Source organism: Chinchilla lanigera, unplaced genomic scaffold (assembly GCF_000276665.1).
Source record: "Chinchilla lanigera isolate Chin_1 unplaced genomic scaffold, ChiLan1.0 scaffold00009, whole genome shotgun sequence".
NCBI classification, from domain to species: domain Eukaryota; kingdom Metazoa; phylum Chordata; class Mammalia; order Rodentia; family Chinchillidae; genus Chinchilla; species Chinchilla lanigera.
The window spans coordinates 33,497,516-33,520,064 of record NW_004955410.1 but is presented as its reverse complement, the minus strand read 5'-3'; the positions used below and the strand labels follow the sequence as shown (position 1 = coordinate 33,520,064).

General features: G+C 37.2%; 1 long non-coding RNA gene across 1 annotated transcript in view; it reads left to right on the top strand.

Moving 5' to 3' along the window:
* The first annotated feature begins 280 nt into the window (after positions 1–280).
* LOC106147797 overlaps positions 281–22,549 on the top strand; it is a 31,410-nt gene continuing 9,141 nt past the window's right edge. Inside the window, exons 1-2 of the long non-coding RNA XR_001232763.1 lie at positions 281–386; positions 14,691–14,768. This is a non-coding gene — a long non-coding RNA (uncharacterized LOC106147797). The remainder of the gene's footprint in view (positions 387–14,690; positions 14,769–22,549) is intronic.

Below are 22,549 nucleotides of genomic sequence, written 5' to 3'. Positions count from 1 at the left end.
GTCCCAGTGTTCCTCTGGTCAGCTGTCACTCCAAGACAAATATAGGTGACTGGTTGGAAGCACAGTGAGGTCCATGAGTCACCTGTGGAGCATATCTCAAATCAGCCTATGCTGACCACTTCCTCTCTGGAACACAAAACCAGCAGGTATCTTTTCCTGTGCTGTTGGAAGGTATGTGGGCGGGGTGAGGCTGAGGACAGGGAGTGGAGTATGTTTTGAGTAGGACATGGGCAATGGGGTGGTAGCCACACACTGCTCCTTAAACTTACCAGTGAACAGAGATCACCTGGGAACTAACTCATGAAAGTACAGGTTCTGACTAAGGGCCTGGGGTGGAGCTGAAATCCTGCTTTTCTGACACAGTACTAGATGATGCCACTGGCAAGGTAAGGTCCCCTCACTTGCCTCTGAGAAACAGAAGGATATAGGAGTTGGTGAGGATTCAAAGACAAAATTTTCCAGCATCTGAAAATTGCCTTGGTCTGCGCCTGGACCTGCACCTGAGTACTACATTTGTTCTAAATGACTTTAACTTTTATATGTCCAGGTATACTTTGCTAAAATTAATCCCATGTCCCCTGGAAACAAGACCTCAGGACAAGCGTAGGGCTGTAGTACTGCTCTGGAAAGCCAGGTTTGTGCTCCCCTCTGCAAGTCACAGTATGACATGTACAAAACCAGCCTTCCTGGATAAGGTGCTGGATGAGGTTTTCAGATCACATCTCAAACTGTCTGGGCAAGTCTCAACGAGGAAAGGGATGGTATTCTCCACTTCCAACTAGGCAGGTTCATTCTGCAACAGATGTTTTTTAGCTTGGCCATAGATTCCTATAGCAGAGTGAATTTCTCAGGCTGTGTTGAAACTATTAGGGCATTCCTGAGTATGTACTATTGACTTTTGAGTGTTTCATGATTACTTTGGAGGTTTTCTTCTCAAAGGAGGTAAGATAGAACATATTTGCTGAAAAAAAATCCAAACTTTTCTGGGAATCACTTAGGCATCACTCTTAAGTGAATTTTGCTTCATACATGTTTGTGCTTCTCATAGCCATCCATAGTAAATTGCTAGCCTTCACTCACAAATGGAAGCTCACCAATGAGTAGTGTTTCTCAGTGATACAAGTGTCCTAACTGTTCTTTTCCTTCTTCTGGCATTTCCTACCCACAACTAGAGACTACACTCATAAATGAAATAAACCAGACCTCTATGTGTAAGCAACCTATTGTCTCACTAGTGTAAGAACCTGAAAGAGTGAATAAAAATTAGGAGGTATGACAGACATTGTGAAACGAAAGGAAAATGCTAAAAGTAAAGAGTAACTGGGGTGAGGGAACAGAGAAAAGAAAGAAGGGAAAATTATGTATGTATGTACATACAGGATAACTAACATAGTTGTACTACTGATTTCTATTGCTTTACTGAAAGAAACAGTTAATGATTAATTATTTGATCACTCTTGCATGTCTATTTGTTCTCCTGAGAAACCACTTTGAAGATATCAATATGTAGTACAACAGCCATTGTTAATTTCCTACCACTTTGTCTGTAACTCTGTATTGGGTGTATTGTTCGTATGCTGTTTTGCAAATGGATGTCTGTTTGTTAATATGTTTTCCTTCTTTTATTCTTAAAATAAATTTTAAAAAAAGAATCTTCTTGGCAACCATGCTTTCCCTTGCCCTAACTATGGAGGTGCTTCCTTTCTGGTGAAACTCAAAACTTTTCAGTCATTTGCTTCTGATTCTTCCTGTAGATCTGACTAAAAAGTGCCAGCATTATTCATGCCCAAATCTGAACACTGGGATACCCTGAAATTTCTTCAACCTGATTAATTCATTAGCTACCCTTAATCTCAGTCTCCTACAAATCCCCAGGACATAGGCAAAATGTAGAAAATTTTCAAGCAGAGCATAACATACATTGCCTTGCACCAGGTGTCTAACTGCTAATGCAGTCCTTGTTCTCAACTGATATCTCTTGAGCCTGATGTTTCTTTCTATCTGCACTTTATCAGCATTCTGATCTCCTAAACTACACCAAGAATTTCCTGTCAAATCTGGCTTATAGCATTCTAGAGCTTTGCTAGCAAGCATCTCCAAATTTTTCCAAACTCCTCCTATGGACTAGTTCTAAAGGTGTCTAAACCACACTTAGTAACAACCCCACTCTTGATACCAAAATCTGCCTCAGTCACTTTTTCATCACTGGAACATAGCTCCTGACACTTTCAACTTAAAGGATAAGAGACTTATTTTGGCTCATGGCTTCAGGGGTCTCAGTCTATGCATGGTTGGCCAGTTCTAAGGGAGAAACAGCATGGTGGAAGACCCTAGAGGAAGAAAGTTGCTCAGATCATAGTAGAACGGGAGCAGAGATAAAAGGGAGGAGCAAGGGAGAGATATATAGCCTTTCAGGTCATGCTCCCAGTGATCTGCCACTTCCTAATAGCACATTTAGATCTGAATTCTTCAGTGAACCAATCCACTGATGAGTTCAGCAGCTCCATTATACAATCATATTCCATAAGTCCCACTTCTGAACACATGAGGGTTTGGGGTCACATTCTAGATCTAAACCATAGCATATAGGTTCAATGAAATATAACTAGGGCTGAACTGATTGGATTTTTTTTTTTGTTCTAGTTCTTTCTCTATTATAGATCCTATAGGAAAAGAGGCTACTTTGTGAGTGAAATGAATCTCTCCTGTGATTTCCCTGATAGAGTGTAGCTCTATGTACCATTTCCATTTTTATGATGGGATTTCTTAAGGCCTGACCCTCTTAATGGAGTTCTTCTCTGACATCACCCTGTGTTTACATTCTTCAATTATTTGGGCTATCTCAGTGCTCAATAAAAACCAGTATCTGTGTTCCAAAAGGCTCTTAGAAGAGGGCAGCATTGGGAATGCTCTAGTTCCAAATACCAGAGCTAGAGAGTGGTAGTTATGGATTTGGGCCGAAATTCCAGTCCTAAAGTATTTGGTAAAGAATATCTGCTTTTGAGATTCTTAACAAATAGAAGTTAGTTGAACTGCTGCTTTCACTGCATAAGTGTATCTATAGCCTACAATTTAAATCCTGTGACTAATATTCCAGTATTTCACAAGGCACAGGTGCAGGAGATGTCACACCACATTTGATATCCAGGGAATCCATTCCTGAGTTTCCATGGCCAGTTCAAATAGTGGTCAAGTGTTCCCCATGGGTCTCCATGTCTGGCCAATCTACCCTGTCCAGGCTGGGGTACTGTGTGCATGAGCTGACCTGAGACACACTGTTCCTCTCCTCACCCTCACTGTGGACTATGGTGGGGATGGGTCAGGCACTCTCTAATAACCTCTCCATCCCATGTATCTGGAACTGCACTATTGCCCTCAAGTCTGGCCCGCCATGATCTTCTAGAAGACAGGACATCATCACAGCATGGCGTGCACTAGCTGGTGCATGAAAGATGCCAAATAGCTTACTAAATGTGTATCTCACGAAACCAAATTGATGGCAGTGGGTGATATGGCTGTGATTATCACCTGGACCATTTGTCACTAGTTGGTGACAGGGAAGCCAGGAGGCTAGCAATGGGAGGGAGAAGGGGCAGGTGTCAAAGGGGATTCCACACACATTTTTTCTAATCTGTGACTTTACAAACTACAAATTGTCTAGAGTTGTGATTAAGCAACTTATCTTCTAAAGTCAAAACAGCAGCACCAATGAGGGTGAGTAGTGAAATAGGATCCTCTGAAGGAGAAGAGTAAGAGAGGGAACAGGACATGTGCTTAGACCACAAGACCAAAGATTGTTCTAGATAGCACTGGCAACCAGACCTCTTTAGTTCTGCATTATCACAAGACAGGAACTACTTGTAACAGGGAAGGGGACTAACATCTTGCAAAGGTCAGTATCGGTGCTAAGTGCTGTATTTAACTTACTTTATTTGAGATGAGACTTTCCTTAATTTAATTCGGATATATAACAAAACAATTGCTTGACCCTTACCAAAGGTGTCAGAGGTAAGGAATACTGTCTTTCATGGCACCTCTCTAACAGATTCAGCTAGTGCAGAATTGATTTTTCAATGTTCCTTGTCAGTGAGGGAACTGAATAAAGTCTGATGACTGTCCTGTTTGTCTTGCCTTCTGTTTCTCCCTCTTCGTCTTTTGTGGTCACTCATGCTATACTTGTTGAGATTCTTTCTGACAAGTTCTTTGATCCTGCTCAGTTCCTGTGTTAATGCAGTTTAGAAGGGGAGGATTTATGGATATGTCAACAGCCCAGGCCACCAGTATCTAGACATGGCATCCTGTTTCTTTAATTCTCCCAGGCTGCAGTTCTCTGATTCTGCTGCAACTTGAGAAAGGGATACCGCTCTCATCTGCTTAATGCTGCTGTATCCTCTTGAGGGTTTGGGGGTCTTGTCCTGGGGCCCTATCATTCCCCTCAGCCCCTCCAATTCCAATCAGGAGCAATAAAAGAGGGCTTTGATATTAGGATTTCTAGTAGCATTATTAACAAAGTTGAAAGACTATTCATAAGTTAGAGGAGAAAATATATGATCCAAGAATGAGATTCTTTTCTTCTCCTTTTCTTATTATGTGCTCCTTGTTCCCCTTGGATAAGATGAAATAGAAATGTTAGAAACGATAAATATTGGTCACTATCCCTGGCTTATCCATCTTTTGCACAACAATTTTCTCTCAATTTTGCTTTCTTTTTTTTGTTTTAGCAAAATAAAAGCCATTATGCATACATATTTGCCAGCCTTACAGAAACTTTCTTGAGAGTACAAGCCAAGAATAATTTGGCAAATTCATTAAGTTAGAAAGAATCTAATTAAAGTTCTTATCAAAATTTCTGGGGTTAATTAAAAGGGGCCACAGATTCTTTGCAATAACAGTCATCAGGAGATAGAATCTATTTCGTACTGATCTTGTGAGCTGCTTAACAACAGAATGTGGGGGAAGTAACATTGCATACATTCCAAGAGTAGGCCCACTAGAATGCTACTGCCTTGCGTGCAAGTCCAAGTTAGGCTCCTGGTGGATGAGACCACTGGTGAAGAGGGACCCCAGTGTTCCCTGACACCCCAGCCTACACAAATGAAGCCCAAATATGAGAGCCAGAGCACCTGTCACCATGTGGAGTAGAGACAACCTACTAATCAATTCCAGCCCAAGCTCCAAGCCACAAAATCATAAACAAATAAATGATTGTTATAATGAGCCCACTTGTTACACAGAAATTGGAATTAACTGATTAAACCCAATTAGCCAATAAAAATTGTTCTTCCTTTACTAACTTTTGATGTTAATGGTTCTAAAAGAAATGTTATCAATAATAATACACACTTTTTATTCTTTGAGTTAAAATGACTTCCTAAGTCACCAACACTTGCACTGTCATATCATCTAATGAAATGTCTCATATGTAGATCCATGAGACTTTATAGTACTGCCTAGTAGCTAAGTGATTATGAGGCACACATGTATGTTCAACATTGAAGTGGATAATTTAACAATCATTAGTGAGGTGTGCTGAGATTTTTCATGTATAGAAGCACCATTCCAATGGACCTCTATGAGCTTATGTCACCATATACAGCCAGGAGGTCAATACCTACTTTAAGATTTAACTTCAGCCTTCTTGCAATGAATTGAAAACACATAAATGAGAGAAAAACTTTGTGCATCTTGGCTGTGCCACTTGACCTTAGACCAATTTCTTTCCCAGTTTTTCCTCTGTAAAATGTGGTTAACAATCAAATGTACCTTGTGGCATTATGACAATCAAATTAAAGAACACATATATGTGAGCACAGTGTCAAATTATAAACCAAAATACAAACAAATGGCTCTTGAACCAGACAGGTTGTAGTGAAATCTCTTATTTACCATTTGCCTTGAGTGCATTAGTTAATGTCTATATGTGTCAGTTCATCTGTTAAGTGGGATTAGAGCACTTATTTCATGAGATAATTTATACAGTGTAGGACTTTATAAAGCCCCCAAAAATGATTATTAAGGTAAATAACAACCAAAAACGATTTTCCAAGTAATAAAGATATTTATTAGGAAATGACAAAGTATTACAATGGGAATAAATACATGTACCATAGAAATCCCTGGTTATACTCAAAGAGGTGGAAGTAGGGGGATGTTTTTAAAAGCAAAAGGAAAAAAAATATACATAAACTATTTGGATACAGAATTCAGTGGCCTTGGAGGCCCAAGATAGGAGCTGGAATCTCACTGGTGGAGGTGCCACTTTCAGATAAGTATTCTTTCTGGGACATTTGGTCTGGATTGCTGTGGTCTTAGAGAAAAGTAAAGGTAAACTTTGTAACAGAAATCTATGAATATGAAATGTGCAAAGTATGGGGTGTGGGTAGAACAAGTAGGAATAACTTGTGAGACTTTAGAAAGTCCTTGAAACAGTATTTATCTCAAGCAGGCAGGCATGAGCAGTCCCCTCTCATTATTTCCCAGGGAAAAGAGAAGCGACTCAGAAACCTGATGTCCTTCATGTTATCGAACTTTGTAGCCAGCGATTACAACATGATTTACGCCATCCTTCTCATTTTACCATAGAAAATGTTCCCTTGCCTCAAAGTTGCTGTATGCCCACAAGGTTAACTATGGCATGCAGATTCTCACTGCAAATTTTCATTCCCAGATAAATTTTGGAGAACCAGGCCCTGGAATATAAATATTAGCTGATAAAATACAACAAGGTACATGTTGTCTTATAAAGCAGATTCATTTGCTTCTTTTGGAACAGCTTGGACACTGTTCCATCCCCGTATAACTTTGCATCTTTGCCATTCCCCTCAACAACAGCATCGTCCTAGCTAATTTTCAGGAGCTGCTGTGGATCCATGTGGCGCATCTCTCTGTTCAGTCTTTTTCCTCTTTCCTTCTTTGCACTGCTTTTCTCATGCCCTCCCTGTAGGAGGCAGGGTCCCTGCTTGTTTCAGCCCTGGATTTCTGTACTCTTGGGATACATCCTCCATCAGTCTGCAGGAGCACATCAAGGCCAGCCTAATTCAGTCTCAGCTTCTTTGCTTAAACAGCAAGAATTACCCCAAATCAGAACTTCCACAATGGTGGCAAATCATCACTTCTGGATCTCTAGTCATACGCTCATCCTGGGTGAATTTAACATCACTAATTTTTAGAGTTTCAAAATCAGATATGAAGATTATGAAGGGAACTCTTTTCAGACATGAGGATGATCCAATTTTAAGGAATATGTACTTATCAGATGAAGTATGGGGTGTACAGTGGTTTGCAATGGGATCCTGAGGTGCTTCTGGGTCATTGGGAGCAATTTATTTTTTGCCTCCATTTTCTCCTCTTTTCTTTTTAAATTTTATTTTTATTAGCACATGACTATAGAACATAATGATTACATCTGTGTGAACAGTTAGTAGATGTACCTATCACATCTTAATTTTTTTTTTTTTTTTTGTCATTTTGAGATAGGGTCTTGCTAGACAGTTCAGGGTGGCCTTGGACTCACTTTGTAGCTCAGGCTGGCCTTGAACTCATAATTATCATCCTGCCTCAGCCTCCCAAGTGCTGGGATTACAGGTGTGTGCCACCACACCTGGCCCCTTAATTTTGTTTTTATCCTTTACCATTTCCCTCTCTCCCTGCTCCATCTAATTCTTGGTCTCCTTCCCATCCACAAAAACTGCACCTCCATTGTTTTCTTTCTTCAATTCTTTTTCTTTCATCCTCTTTCTCTCTCTTCTCCTCCTTCCATCTCTTGTTCTTCTTCCTATTTGAAAAAGATCTTCCTACTTGCTAACATTTATTTTGTCTTCATTTATATTTTGAGTTTCTCATATAAGAGAAACCATGCACTATTTAGGCTTGTGTGTCTGGTTTATTTTCATTTTATATTATGGTCTCAGGATGGATTCATTTACCTACATATGCCTGAAGTTTATCCTTCTTTATGGCAGAGTAGTTCTCCATTGTGTACGAATGCTACATTTTCTTTATCCATTCATCTGTTGGTGTGCATATAGAACCATTTCCCAGATTTAGCTATTATACAACATGGTGATATAAACATGGGTATGCATGTGTTACTGTTATATATCTTTACTGCTTTTAGGAAGATACTGAAAAACAAAAAGCTGGGTCAAATGGAATTTGTAGTATTAGTTTTTGTTAGAAATCTCCATACTGATTTCAATAGTATAAATATGTACTGATTGCCATAGGCTGGACTAGTTAACATTCCTTCCAACAGTGTAAAAATGTTCCTTTTCTCCACATCCTATCTAGAATTTTTTATTATTTTATTTCTTGATGAAAGTCATTCTTTAAGGAATAATGTGGACTCTCTGTGTTGTTTTACTTGCATTTCTCTAATGTCCAGCAATGTTGTACCTTTTCATGCATTTATTGACCATTTTAATCTTTCCTGAGAAGTGTCTGTTCATTTCGTTGCCCAATTTTTGATTGGTTCTTTTCTTGGGCAGGGAGAGTTTAAATTTTTTCTGTTCCTTATAAGGCATATTCTAGAAGTTAGTCCTTTGAGGATTACCTGGCAAAACGTTTTCCTATTCTGTAGATTATCTCTTCACTCTGTTGATTGTTTCTGTTACTGTACAGAAGATTTAAATTTAATATTATCCCATTTGTTGATTCGTGATACTATTTCTTGTTCCATTGGGGTTCTGTTCTTGCCTATACCTAAGACTTCAAGAGTGTTACCTATTTTATCTCTCATCAGATTAAGTGTTTCTGTTTCAACATTTGGATCTTTGATCAATTTTTATTTCAGTTTAATACAAGATGAGATATGAGTCTAGGCTCAGTCTTCTGCATGTGGATATCTATTTTCCCAGCACCATTTATTAAGAGACTATTTTTCTTCCAATGTATGTTTTTGTCAAAATCAAATAACTGAATGTGACTGGGATTGTTTCTGCTTCCTCTGTTCTGTTCCACTGAGCCACATATCTGTTTTTGTGTCAGTACCACACTATTTTTATCACTGTAGCTTTGTAATATAACTTTAAATATGGGATTGTGATGCCTCTTGCTTTGCTTTTGTTACATAGGTTTGCTTTTGCTATTTTGAGTCTCTTTTTCTGGTTCATTATGAGTTTAGGATAATTTTCTCTAGTTCTATGAAGAATGCTATTAGTATTTTTATTGGGATTGCAGTAAATCAATACATCAGTTTGGGAGTATGGTCATTTCAACTATCTTGGTTCTGCCTATCCAAGAACAGGGGATATTTTCCACTTTCTGATGTCTTCTTCAGTCTCCTTTTTCAGAGTGATGTAATTTTCATTGTAAAGGTCTTTCATTTTGTTGGTTAGGTTAATTCCTAGATAATTCGTTTTTCCTGATGCTATTATGAATGAAGTTGTTTTTCTCATTTCTTTTTTTTTGTAAGTTCATTATTAGTGTACAGGAAAGATACTGATTTTTTGTGTTGGTTTTGTGTACTCCTACATTGCTGAATGTAGCTATTAATTCTAGTAGTCTTCTAGTGGAATTTTTTGAGATTTGTATGTAGAGGATCATGTCATCTGCACATAATAATTTGACTTCTTTTCATATACATATCCATTTTGTTTCTCTTGTCTGATTTCTCTGGCTAATGTTTTGTGGACTTTGTTGAACAGGAATAGTGATGGTGGACATACTTGACTTGTTCTTGATTTTAGAAGGAAAACTGTCCGTTTTCCCCCATTTTGGATGACGTTAGTAATAGGTGTGTCATAAATGGCTTTTGTCAGATTGAGATAAGGTCCTTTCATATCTATTTTCTTCAGGGTTTTTGTCATGAGCAGATGTTAGATTTTGTCAAAGGCCTTTTTCTGCATCTATTGAAATGATCATGTGATTTTTATTCTTGCTTCTATTTATGTTATGGTTTACATTTATTGAATTGTGTATGGTGAACCATTCTTGCATCTCTGGAATGAAACCTCATTGGTCATGATGTATGATCTTTTTTGTGACTTGTTGCATTCTGTTTGCCAGTATCTTCTTGCAGATTTTTGTATCTATGTTTATTAAAAAGATTGGCCTCAAGTTCTCCTTTTTGATTGGCTTCTTGTCTCATTTTGGAATCAGAATAATGCTAACTTCCAGAAATGACTTTGGGGGTATGTCTTCCCTTTTAATTTCATCAAAGAGTTTGAGGAGTTTTGATCTTAGATCTTCCCTGAAACACTTATAGAATTCAGCAGTAAATCTATGAAGACCTGGCTTTTCTTAGCTGGTAGTCTTCTCTAAATTACTATTTCAATTTCATTGCCTGTTAGCATATTATTCAGGGGTTTTAAATCTTCTTGTTTAAATTATATATATATATATATATATGTATATATATATATATATATATATATATATATATATTTGTCTCCATTTCTTCTGAATCCTCCATTGATTAGTATACCTGTTTGTGAAGTAATTGCTATTAATTTCTGGATTTTGGTGGTATTCATTATGATTTCATCTTAAATTGCACTGATTTGGATTTTTCCTTTCCTATTTTTCATTGGCTTAGGGTTTATTTATTTTGTTCAATCTTTCAAAGAAGTAGCTCTTTGATTGAGTCATTCTTTGTAATTTTTGTCTCTATTTTATTGATTTCTTCTCTGATTTTTAAAATTTCCTTTCTTGTACAAGCTCTGGACTTGGATTGTTCTTATTTTTCTAGGACCTTGAGATGTAACCTAAGTTTATCTATTTGGGCTTTTTTTTTTTTTTTTTTTTTTAATTTGGACATTCATAGCTTAAAACTTCCCCTATAGAACTGCTTTTATTATGTCTTACACGTTCTAGCATATTACTTTGGCACTGTTATTTAATTCTAGTAACTGTCTTATGTCTTGCTTCATTTCCTCTGTGATCCATTGATTATTCAAAAGTATGTTGTTTAATTTCCATGTGTTTGCATAATTTCTGTGGTTTCTTTTGCAATTGGTTCTAATTTCGTTGCACTATAATTTAATGATAGCATGGTTTTACAATTTTGATTCTTTTGCATTTCCTTCAGCATGCTTTATTGGCTGACATGTGGTCTATTTTGGAGAAAGTTCTATGTGCTGCTGAGAGGAATGAGTAGACAATTCATAGACGTATTGAGCAGACAACAATAGACTTGTTATTGCCAAGTCAAACATTCTGTAAATATCTATTAAGTCCATTTGTTTAAAGGTTTGGTTGAATTCTTCTATTTCTTAGTAATTTCTTGTCTAGTTGGTCTTTTGGTAATAGTAGGGTATCATAAATAGGGTCTCACAGTATAATTGTAGTGATGTTTATCTGATCTTTTATATCTAATAGTGTTTGTTTTATGAAGTTGAGTGCACTGTTGTTTTGTTCATATACGTTTATAATTGTTATCTCTTCCTGTTGAATCATTCACTTAACCAACATCCTTCTTTTCTCTTCTGATTGCTTTTAGCTTAAAGTTCACTTTGTCTGAAAATAGGATAGGAGCTCACTCCTTCTTGATTGTCAGTTCCTATTGCATGGCATATTAATTTCCATTCCTTTATTTTTAGTTTATGGATTTCTTTTTGAGTTAAATATGTCTCTTGCATATGTTTAATATGTTTCTTGTATATGTTAAATAAGTTTCATGTATATATTTCTTCTATGTTTCAGCATATCATTGGCTGTTTCTTGATCCATTCTGAAAATCTGTATCTTTTGATTGGCAAATTGAGATCACTCACAATGCAAGTTATTACTGATAAGTATCAGTCTATTCCTGTTATTTATTTTTCATTTGTTAGCTCTTTTTCTTTCTCTTCTATTTAATTGTTTGCCATACCTGATGCATTCATTCTGTTGTATCTTTGGGCACTGTTAGTTTCATTGCTCCTAGAATATTCTTGAAAAGGTTTTGCAGGGCTGGTTTGGTGATCAAAAATTTTTAAGTGCTCTTTATCATGGAAATACTGTATTTTTTCATCAATTTTGAAAAATTGTTTTCCAGGATATATCATGTTGGGTTGGATGTTGTTTTCTTTTAGGGTTTGAAACACGTCACTGCAAGCTCTTTTATCCTTTAAGGTTTGTGTTGAGAAGTCTGCTGTAATTCTAACAGGTTTGCTTTTATAAGTGATTTTTTTGTTTTTTTCTTCAGCAGCATTTAATTTTATGTTCTTGTGTTGGACATAAATATCTACTAAATGGAATATCTTTACCTCCACCAATAACAGAACAGAATTCAACAGCAATAGCATATAACTAATGATCTATAGATTTATAAAGCTTAATGGTTACCAGTAAAGCAAGAGGATGTGGGGAACAGGAGTGAAAAAGTGAAATTTGAAAACCATCCAAGAGAAGGTTGTGAAGTGGGAGGATCTCTTCATTATTAGCAAGGTACATATGGCATATGTTAACTTCATGGCAGGAAGAAGCATCTGGATATTGTCGGCAGCAAGAACTCATCATCTATATATCTGTATTTCCTATATATCCATATCTTCATCTCTGCCTTTGTTACATTCCCAGATAACAACATCCAAACCCCAAAGCACATTGGTATGTGGAAGATGCTGCTGATTCCCTACCTTCACTGGAATTTGTTTTCCATAGAGGAGACAGCACCCCTAAGCCTCTGATGCTCTTGGTCTCCCTGTTTTCTATCAGTGGGATTCATCTGTGCAGTGGCAGATAGAGTCTAAGGGTGCAGTCAGGGATAGTGCTAATACCCACCTTTCATTTCAGTACTGTGGTCTCAACAGCCATGATCTTGAGGTTATCAGCCACAGAATGTTTTCTAAAATGATAGAAGCACTTTTTAAATTGTCATATTAATTTCCTTTTATTTCAGTTCAGTGAATGATTACTTATAAAATGTGATAAGAAAAGTGGAGTGGAGGTTGGATGTGAGGGTTTTGAGAATATTTGGATCTATATTATACTCTACTTACTAAAAGATATTAGTTCCAGGTACTTGAAAGTGCATGTAATGAAACAAATAAATGCACTGTGCACAGTGGCAACAGCTGGAAAAACTCTTTGTCAAGTTACCACTTGGTGCCTGCTAGGCTTGGGGATATGCTGTGCAGTCAAAAAGCCATCTGCTTCCAGAGGCATAGGAATGATTGAAATGTAAAAGCTACTCATAATTCCTATCCTCAGCAATCTGGCAACCAAGGAAAGGAATAAGACAGGTAAATAAATATGTAACCAGTGGCCACATTATGGTTAATGATGTACAAAACAGGATGCTAAGAGCATTAAAGATGTAAATTGTCTCAACACTTAAAAAATGTCATTGACATGCTTAGCCTTGAGGACAGCGTACTGGATCACGTGCCTTAGTCAACTTTGTTATAAATAGCCTATTGTCAGGTTAGATCAGGCTGCAAGTCACAAGGCAGAGAGAGTAAATATAATGTCGCTCTTTCTGTCTCCACTCCTGACACCTCCTTGAGCTCTGCAGTTGTGGTCAATATTCTTTGAGAGAAACATGGTAAAGGAGGCCTGTCAGAAGATTCTCAAGGATCTGAAACTAAACTAGACCTCTATCTTATTCACTGGCCACAGGGACTTTAGGTTTCTATACTCCCTTCCCCAGTCTTGTGCTATCTAACAGATAAATGTTAGTAAATAGCAACTGAGCCACGACTAGACGTGGGAGTGGACTAGAGGAGAAGGTCTTGTGCAGACCAGAAAGGCAGTGGTCTGGAAGGGAGGTCAGACCACCTGTGCTTGCTGATGTGGCTGCATCTTTAGGTTTTCTTGCAGTTTTGCCTGACGGAAGCTGTGATTTCTGGTAATCCAAGCTGCAACTGCCATATTGCCTTTGTCATAATTCCATGCCCCCAGGTTGCTATTAAGGGGAACTCTTTTTTTTTTTTTTTCCGGTACCGGGAACCGAACTCACGACCTTACGCTTGCCAGACAGGCACTTTGCCGCTGAGCTAAATCCCCAGCCCCAAGGGGAACTCTTGATGTGTTCTTCATAATGTTGTTTTATGCTCTAACTTTCTGTTAACTAAAATGCTTCCTGAGAGTGGCCACTTAGAGCAAAACTCACGTATGGTGAGCTGTAAGGTAGATACGAGTTCTGGCTGAAAAAGCAACACTCATTGCCCAGAATTCTGTTCCTGCCTGCTCCTGAGAGCAGGGGTATATGAGGCTGATATTAGTGGTTGTAGGGAGTAGCAGGAGCTGGAAATTGAGGGCAGAACAGAGTCAGAGTGCCTCAAGCTACCTCAGTCTTGAGAAAAACATCCTGCCTGGACAATTTCAGTCATTAGTTTCTAGGCAACATTGCCTTTCAGATACTAATTTTGCAAATTAGTATCAGGATATAAATAAATGCCCCTACTATTGTTGTTAAGTCTTCCTGCCCATCAGGTAAGAGGCCACTTCATCTGTTCCCAGTTTTTTGTCTCTTGTCTTTATTTTCTAAATCCCCTCACTGTTTTCTCCTGGAGGACCACTGAGAGACCACCGAGTCCTACAGTGGTGACAATGATGGCTTAAAAATGAGTTTTAAAATCAATCTAGTGGTTTTGAATGTACTACTATTTAGATACTTATGTAGAGTGAAACAAAGATTTTACTGAAGTGTGTTCTTCAGCAATTGATAAAATGGTTTGCAGATGTGTATATTTAGCATGAGTCAAGATCCTGAAATGTTGTTTAACAGAAACAACTGGTTGCATTCGGCTTTTTCTCTGCATTTATAGGCTGGGAAGGACTTATTCCCCAAAGATGATACAGACAACATGCTCACAAGTAAATGAACATTCGTGGATGTCTGGGAGGTAAGTTTCAGGTTCTTCAACATGTGCTGGGAGAGAAAATTTCCCCTTAGTGACTCTTGAGACTCCTCCCTGGTATGAAAGAGCCCATGTGCCTTGCATCTGACTTTATCACTATTATTCTCCAGTTCTTCTATCGCCTTCTTCACAACCTTTGGGGTTTGCAATTCTATTTATATTTGATTCTACCTACATTTTCAAGTCCTTGTTTACACTGGTGTGTTCAAGAGTTATACACATGTGATTTTCCAGAAGATTTAGTGTTTTATTTTAATATTCAGATCATTGATCCATTTTGATTTTAGTTTAGTTCTTGGTGAAAGATATGGGTCTAGTTTTAATCTTCAGCATGTGTGTAGTGGTTGATAAATTGTCTAGAGGAGTCTAGAGGTTTGGCTAAGTGACTCAGCAGGAAGCTAGGGTGCTTACTTTGTATACATCCTGAGCCTGTGGAACAGGAGGGCATAGAGATTATGTGAGAGCTACACGCCTCTTAGGTGGGGATAGCCTGTTTACAATGTAAGGGAGGGAAAGAGGCTGCTGGCCATGATTCCTCCTGTTTGCTCTAGCTGCTTTGCTGTTTGGCTGCCATTCCCCCCTTTGCTCTTGTTTTGTTATCTTCTGCCTCGGAGCCAGCCAAGTATGGACTGTAACCTCCACAAACTGTAAGCTAAATAAACCTTTCCTTCCTTAATTTTGGGAGTTGGGTATTTTGTCTCAGCAACGAGAGAAAAGTAACCAAGACAATGTGGAAAGCCAGTTTGTGAGTTTCTCTAAGAATTCTCTCTTATTGTGTTGGTTCAACAAAATCTCTGAACCTCAAATTTCATTCGAAGTTAGGTTTATTTCCAAATTTCAGCCTGTCATGTTTTAAGTCTATTCTAAAATAAAAAGTTTCAAAATTTTCTTGCATTACCATCTTTCATTTCTGGAGAAAGGAACTAGAATATGAAATTTTCAAGTAAGTAAAATGTCAAAAAATATAATATTATATGAAAAACAGAGAAGTTAGATGACAATAATGGCCTACCTCCTGTGTATTCATGGAAGGGAGAAAGATAGAGCTGTTTCACTTCTTTTCAGAATGCATTGAAACCATCATTACTATCTGTTGGGCAAATCACTTGAAAAAATTGCACCATAAAAAATGCTCTATCTTTTAATTCCAAAGAAAATGTTACACAAATCACCTTTCTCAATAATCCTACCTCTGTCTAACTCTAAACTTTGAATATTTGAAATGCTTATTGTTTTCTTGGACCCTAGTTAACTTATTTCCCCATAATTGTTAATGTTTGAGTCTCACTGACTCTTTTGTGAAGCAAGCGAACGTTATTTGGGGTACTCGCCAATCAAACATAAAGATCAAATTATTCAGAAGTCCCACAAGTTGAGACAAGAAGATATAGTTATGTTTGGTTCCTTTAGTTTGTTTTAATGACTTAAGTTTTGAAATTGAAAACTCAAATAAAAATACATTATAACATCCAGTATGCCACATTAAAAACATAGCCAGTGGGATATACCCATGACTTTTAGGTAAACTGCTTTGAAGAATAATCTTTTTTAAAATTTTAGTAGTACATATTTGTCACAATGAATATATAACTGTGGAGAGGTGGTACATATCCATATCATATTTTAGTCTCTTTTACTTCCCTTTTCCTTCCTCCCCAGACACCTTTCCCATCTGCAAAAGGTCTACCTTCCTGTTCTCTATCATATCTCTTTTATTTTACCCTTTACATAATTTATACTTCAAATTTCCCATATAGGAGAAACCATGCAATATTTAATCTTCAGTGTGATTTATTTCACTTAACATTATGATCTCAGGTGCATTTTCCTACAAATGACACAAGTTTATTTTTCTTTATGGCAGAGTAGTATTTCTGAGTCATATATATATATTTTTCTTTATTTGTTCCTCTGTTCATGGACATATATAGACCATTGCCAAGATTTAGCTTTGGTGAATTGTGCTGCTATAAACATGGGCATACATGTATCACTGTAATATGATGTATTTAATTCTTTTGGGAGAATACCCAGAAGAAGTACAGCTGGGTCAAATGGAATTTTTATTTTTAATGTTTTTGAGGAGCCTCCATATGGATTTTCATACTGGTTGTAGTAATTTATATTCCAACAATGATGTAGAAGTCTTCCTTTCTCCATATAACTTTGCGAGCATTTCTTGTTTTTTCAGTGTGTGATGATAGCCATTCTTTCTAGAATACAATGAAATCACAGTGCTGTTTTAGTTAGCATTTCTTTAATGGCCAAAGATGCTGAACATTTTTTCATGCTTATTGGCCATTTTTACTTGTTCTTCTGAGAAATGTCTGTTTATTTCAATTGCCCATTTTATGGTTGGTCTTTTACTTTGGGGATGCCTGACTTTTTTAGTTCTTTCTATATTCTAAAGTCTATTCTATTAATCCTCTGAGGAGTCGCTGACAAAACCTTTTCCCATTCTGTAGGTTTTCTCTCTCTTCACTCTATTGATTGTTTCTATGTTTTACAGAAGCTTCTTAATTTGATATGATCCCATTTGTTGACTCAGTGTTATTTCTTGTGTAATTGGTGTTCTGTTTAGAAAGTCCTCACCTATGCCTATGTTCTGAAGAACACTTTTGAACATCAAAGTCTTTTATGTCATTAATGGAAGTACTGAGAATTGTGATTTTTAATTTCTGAGAGGTCATTGCGACTTAATAATGTACCAGTCACCAAAGCTATAAAGTTTATACCCTTTCATTTTACCGAATGTGATATCTTGAGATGATGAGACAAAAATAGCAAAATAATATTGTGGTAGATGCATTCAGGAGAAGGACTGGTATGTAATTATTCAAATTGGAGCATTAGAAAACTTCAAGTGAACTCTGCACATTCAGGGTGCTAAAGTAACAGATATGGAGAAGAGTGGGCATGTGCATTGGAGGATTACGTGCATGCTGTGGATGTGATTGCTGACAATGAATAAAATCCCATTCTTGAAAACTGCATTTTTAAAAACCCCGTTCTTAAAATTGTTTGCAAATTGAAGAAAACACAATCACAGAAGACAAGGACATCTGCTTTTGATTGATACAAAATGATAACAATTCTCTGGAAATGTTTAAAAATGGACAAAATGTATTTTTAAAAGTTTTTAAGATAGTAGGTATTAAGCAGTAGAGACAGTGATAACTGAGACACTGTAAAAAAGGAGATTCACTCTTGCCCCAACCCACTGTCCTGAGTGAGTTTTTAGGTTTCTGTGTAAGAGGAGGATCTGGGGAGAACCTAGTAGGAGAACCTGATTTGAGGAGATGGTGCTGAATCTGGAGAAAATGAGACAGAGTTTTCAGAAAAGAATAGTAGAGTGGAGAGATTGCAAAAAGAGAAGACTCTGTAGCTATTCAAAGGATCCCCTCAAGCATTCAGTGAGATTCTATCTCATAGTTCACAGGGTACTGGATAGAGTATCCACAAGGGTCTTGTCAAAGTAATGGGGAAGAATTAGACCTGTAATAGACAAATCTTCAATCCTGCTTAACAAATCAACAAAGCAGGATCTGAAAGGACAAAATTTTCCACCTAACTGAATTATATCCCAGAAATAAAACATTTCAAGAATATTTATCCAAATAAAAAAATCTATTACCTCACAAGATAAAATTCGCAGTGATTGTCATCCAATCAATAATTTTCAGCTGTACACAGAGAAACAGAAAAATGCAACCAATAATGAAGGAGAAAATCAAGAGAAACAAACTGAAGACTGTCACAGATGAAAAAAGTAGCAGCAAGTTCATTAAAATAGTTATTAAAGCTAAATTTTATGTGTTGAAAAGGTTAGATAGAGACATGGAAGAATAAAGACACTCAAATCAAATTTATAATGATAAAAAACTATGCTGTCTGAGATGAAACTATAAACTGCAGAAGAAAAATTTTGTGGACTTGAAGATACAGCTGTAGAAACTCAAAGAAGAGTTTTGAGTTCACTATTGTAATAAGAGATTAAAATAGCCCTGTCTCAATACTTGGTAGTCAGAAAATAGTGAAAGATATGTAAGCCTTGAAATACAATTTGTGAACCAACATGATTTAATAGACTGTTACAGCACAGACCACCCCCTAACATTAGAATATATTAAGTGTATAAGGAGCATTTGCCAGCACGAACTAAAGTTTGTCCATAAAACAGATCTCAGTAAGTTCATAAGGATTCAATTCATACAAAGACCATTCTATGACTAAACTCAAATTAAATTAGAAATCAGTAACAGAAACATGTCTAGAGGGGCTGGGGATTTAGCTCAGCGGCAAAGCGCCTGCCTGGCAAGGGCAAGGTCGTGAGTTCAGTTCCCGGTACCGGAGAAAAACCAAAACCAAAACAAAAAAACAAAAACAAAACAAAAAAAAAGAAACATGTCTAGAAAACTCTAAATAAATTGGCAAAAATTAAGTAAATTGATGGTATTTGAAGTTTGTGGATGCAATATTCTTTCATATCTATCTCTAAAAAGTACATTGGTATAATTACTTTTGCAAACAATTTCTATTCTCTGGAGAAGTTGAAGATTATGTACATTTACTCCTCAGTAATTTCTGTTCTAAGGAAATTCTTACACAAATCTTTGGTACCAGGCACTTGTGGGTACAAAGATGTTCATAGCAACTTGCTTGTTATAAAAGCAAAAACCTAGAAAAAATTCAAATATTCACCAGGAAAGATTGACACATACACTGCAAAATGTTTAATACAATGGAATATCAAGACAAAGTAACATGAACATATAGTGACAAGAACATGAATGAAATAAACATCATCTTTCATGATCAATTAAAGCAAGCCAGAAAAATATTATGTATGTTAAATTGCTGAATTATATAGAATCCACCAAAAAATGTACACATCAGGAAAAGGAAAGCTTGTATAAATATTTTAATATTCAATTTATTGAGACATCATGCAATTAGCACTTTATCTTTGGTCTCTACACTTACAAGAGGTGCTTAAATTGATGGCCGTTAGCTTCCAGACATTTATTACTACGATGGACTGTGGAAGTATGTACACATTTTTTGGTGGACTCTGTATTTCACTAATAATGTAATGAAATTTCATTCTACTTTCACTGGAGCCCCTGAGGATGTTTCACCCTGGCCATTGTCCATATCCACAGGGAGCTTGCTCTCCAAACCACCCATCCTCAAAGAGCAGAGTAAAGCTGGGTTCCACATGGAAGTGGAGAGATTTCCTTGCCCGTTATGTGGTACTTTATCTTTTGCATGCCAAAAAACCACTATTTGAGTCCTAAGTCTTATAATCTGTCACCAAAACAATTTTACAAGTTTTTGCTTCTACCTCTTTTTCCAAAAGGGCTCAAGCAAGCCTCACATGTCCAATGTGGGCTGGGCAGGAAGGTGGGAAGAGTATGGATGAGAAGTAATGCCATAGCATCTGGTTGCCCATGCAAAATAAAGGATCTGACCCCCTGATAAAATAAACTCTATTCTCCCTTGTCTTCAACTTACAACCAAAAAATGTCCTTCTTTGAATTTCTTTTATAACGTTAGAATTTATTTAAACTCTGTATTTGTCTTGGTAAATAATCACACATATTGAATGTCTGGCTGGGATTTTAGAAGTACATTTCCTGAATGATATACTTATTTATTTCTTGTTTTATTTTCACCTAAATTTTGAGACCTCTAGATTTCTTCTTTGGGGGTACTTCTATTTTTACTATGTACTGTTATCTATCTATAAAGTATATTACCTGTTATTTATTCAATTCCAATTTATTTTAATATTTGCCTAGTTTTTGTTCCTATGTTTTTTATACAATATGATTTGGGCATCTGAGCTCATAAGCAGGGTATCAATTCATCCCAGTTTGTTCTTGGGCTTTCTTGATTCACAAACTGAAAATCTGTGGTCCTGGGGCCCCGTCAAACAGGGAAAGTTGGTCACCCTAGTAAGAGGTATTCCTGATAAGTGATCATATTCTATTTACTCAAGAATTTTAAACTCACCTCTTCTTTGCTGCTTGTCACTTTTGTCCTTTTTGTTGCATCCATTTTTACTGATTTCTTTTTTGTTTTTTTTTACTGATTTCTCTATAAATTTCCCCCCTTCCTTGCAAACTTTTAAGGGTATCATAATCCATTACAGTTGGAAGCACACTTATATAATATTTAGTTTTACTCGTTGACTTACAGATAATCAAACTGAGGCTCAAAGGAAGTAACCAGCTAAAATGTACACATTTTAAATCCAGAAGTGTTTAGACTTTTAAATAATGGTATATGATAGTGACTCATCTTTATCTGTTTTCAGGTCTTCCTGCTTTCCCTTAACTGCTTGTTAAGGGACTGCTTGTCCCTTAACATCAAATAAAAATTTCCTGCAACTCAGAGCCTATGTACAAGAGGTTTGGCACTTCCATGTCTCTAGGATTCTTGTTGTTCTCAGGGTTTTGCTGGGTACCTCTGGGCTCTGGCCCCAGGTCCTAGGTTTTATGATTTTCTGACACCTGCATCTCCTGCAAGTGCTCTTCCCCACACAGTGCTTCTGGAGCCCTGCTGCTGGATACCTCTGCAGCTGGGGGCCAGTTTTCTGTTCCAGTGTCCCTCCTGCCAAAGTTATCGTCACTGTGACTGACAAGGTCACTGGATGGCTGTACTCACCAAGGTCCTCTTCCTACCATTTTTAAAAACTTTTTCTTTGGCTCATCCTTCAACGGCATGCAAACATTTTGCTTGTAAAATGCGGCACTATTTTCATTGGCCTTGGGTAGATGAAAATTTGAGAGGCCTCATGTCCTGAGAAACTTCTTCCTGCACTGTGTTTCAGACACATAAGTCAGAGCTCCTCTCTTTTATCTCAGGAAAATTCCATGCCCACCCCACATACAACACCGAAAAAGGTGTAATCTTTTCTTCTTTTTCCTGGCTCAATAGTCTTGGGTATAGGATTCACTACTGCCTCCAAAATGTTCTATCATGGCCTTTTCCAGACAATGGATTGTTACCCCATCCAAAGGGGGCTGAGGCTGGGGTAGACAGTTTGGGATTTAGAGGGTGTCCAGATGTGCCATCCTACCTTCTCAGAGTCCATACTATGGAGTTATTATACTAGCGTATAATCATAATAAACTATAAATAGGTATAACAATCCCAGGGACCTTATCTTGGTTGTACTGACACAATTTCCATGATATTAGCCCAAACATGGAGCCATTTCTATCCCAAGCCATAATCTAGTTGTGCTCATATGATATAAATGGCATCTGCAACCTCATTCTCACCCCTCCTTGCTACAGAAATTATATCCAGCTGGGCATGGTGGTGCACACCTGTAATCCCAGCACTTGAGAGGCTGAGGCAGGAGGATGCTGTGAGTTCAAGACCAACCTGGGCTACAAAGTGAACTCAAGGCCAGCCTGAACTGCACAGTGAGACCCTGTCTCAAAAAGACAATAAAAAAAATTATATCCATGCATTCATTAGTTCATTTATTCACTTAGCAAGTAACATTTACTACCTAATAAAACACTTTGCCAAGAACTGTGCTGAGATAACAACACTGTTCTTGGTTCCTGCTCTCAGGAATCTTCCAGATTGGTAGAAGAAAATTTGCTATAGATGAGTCTTAGTGAAACGTTAAGAAAGTACAAAGGTGTGTGTCAGGCCTTTCATAGTTTATGGGATATAACTGTGAACAACATAGCACTAAATATAGGTCTCTGAACCTTCAACAGGAGATTAAAATATGCTGACACGGG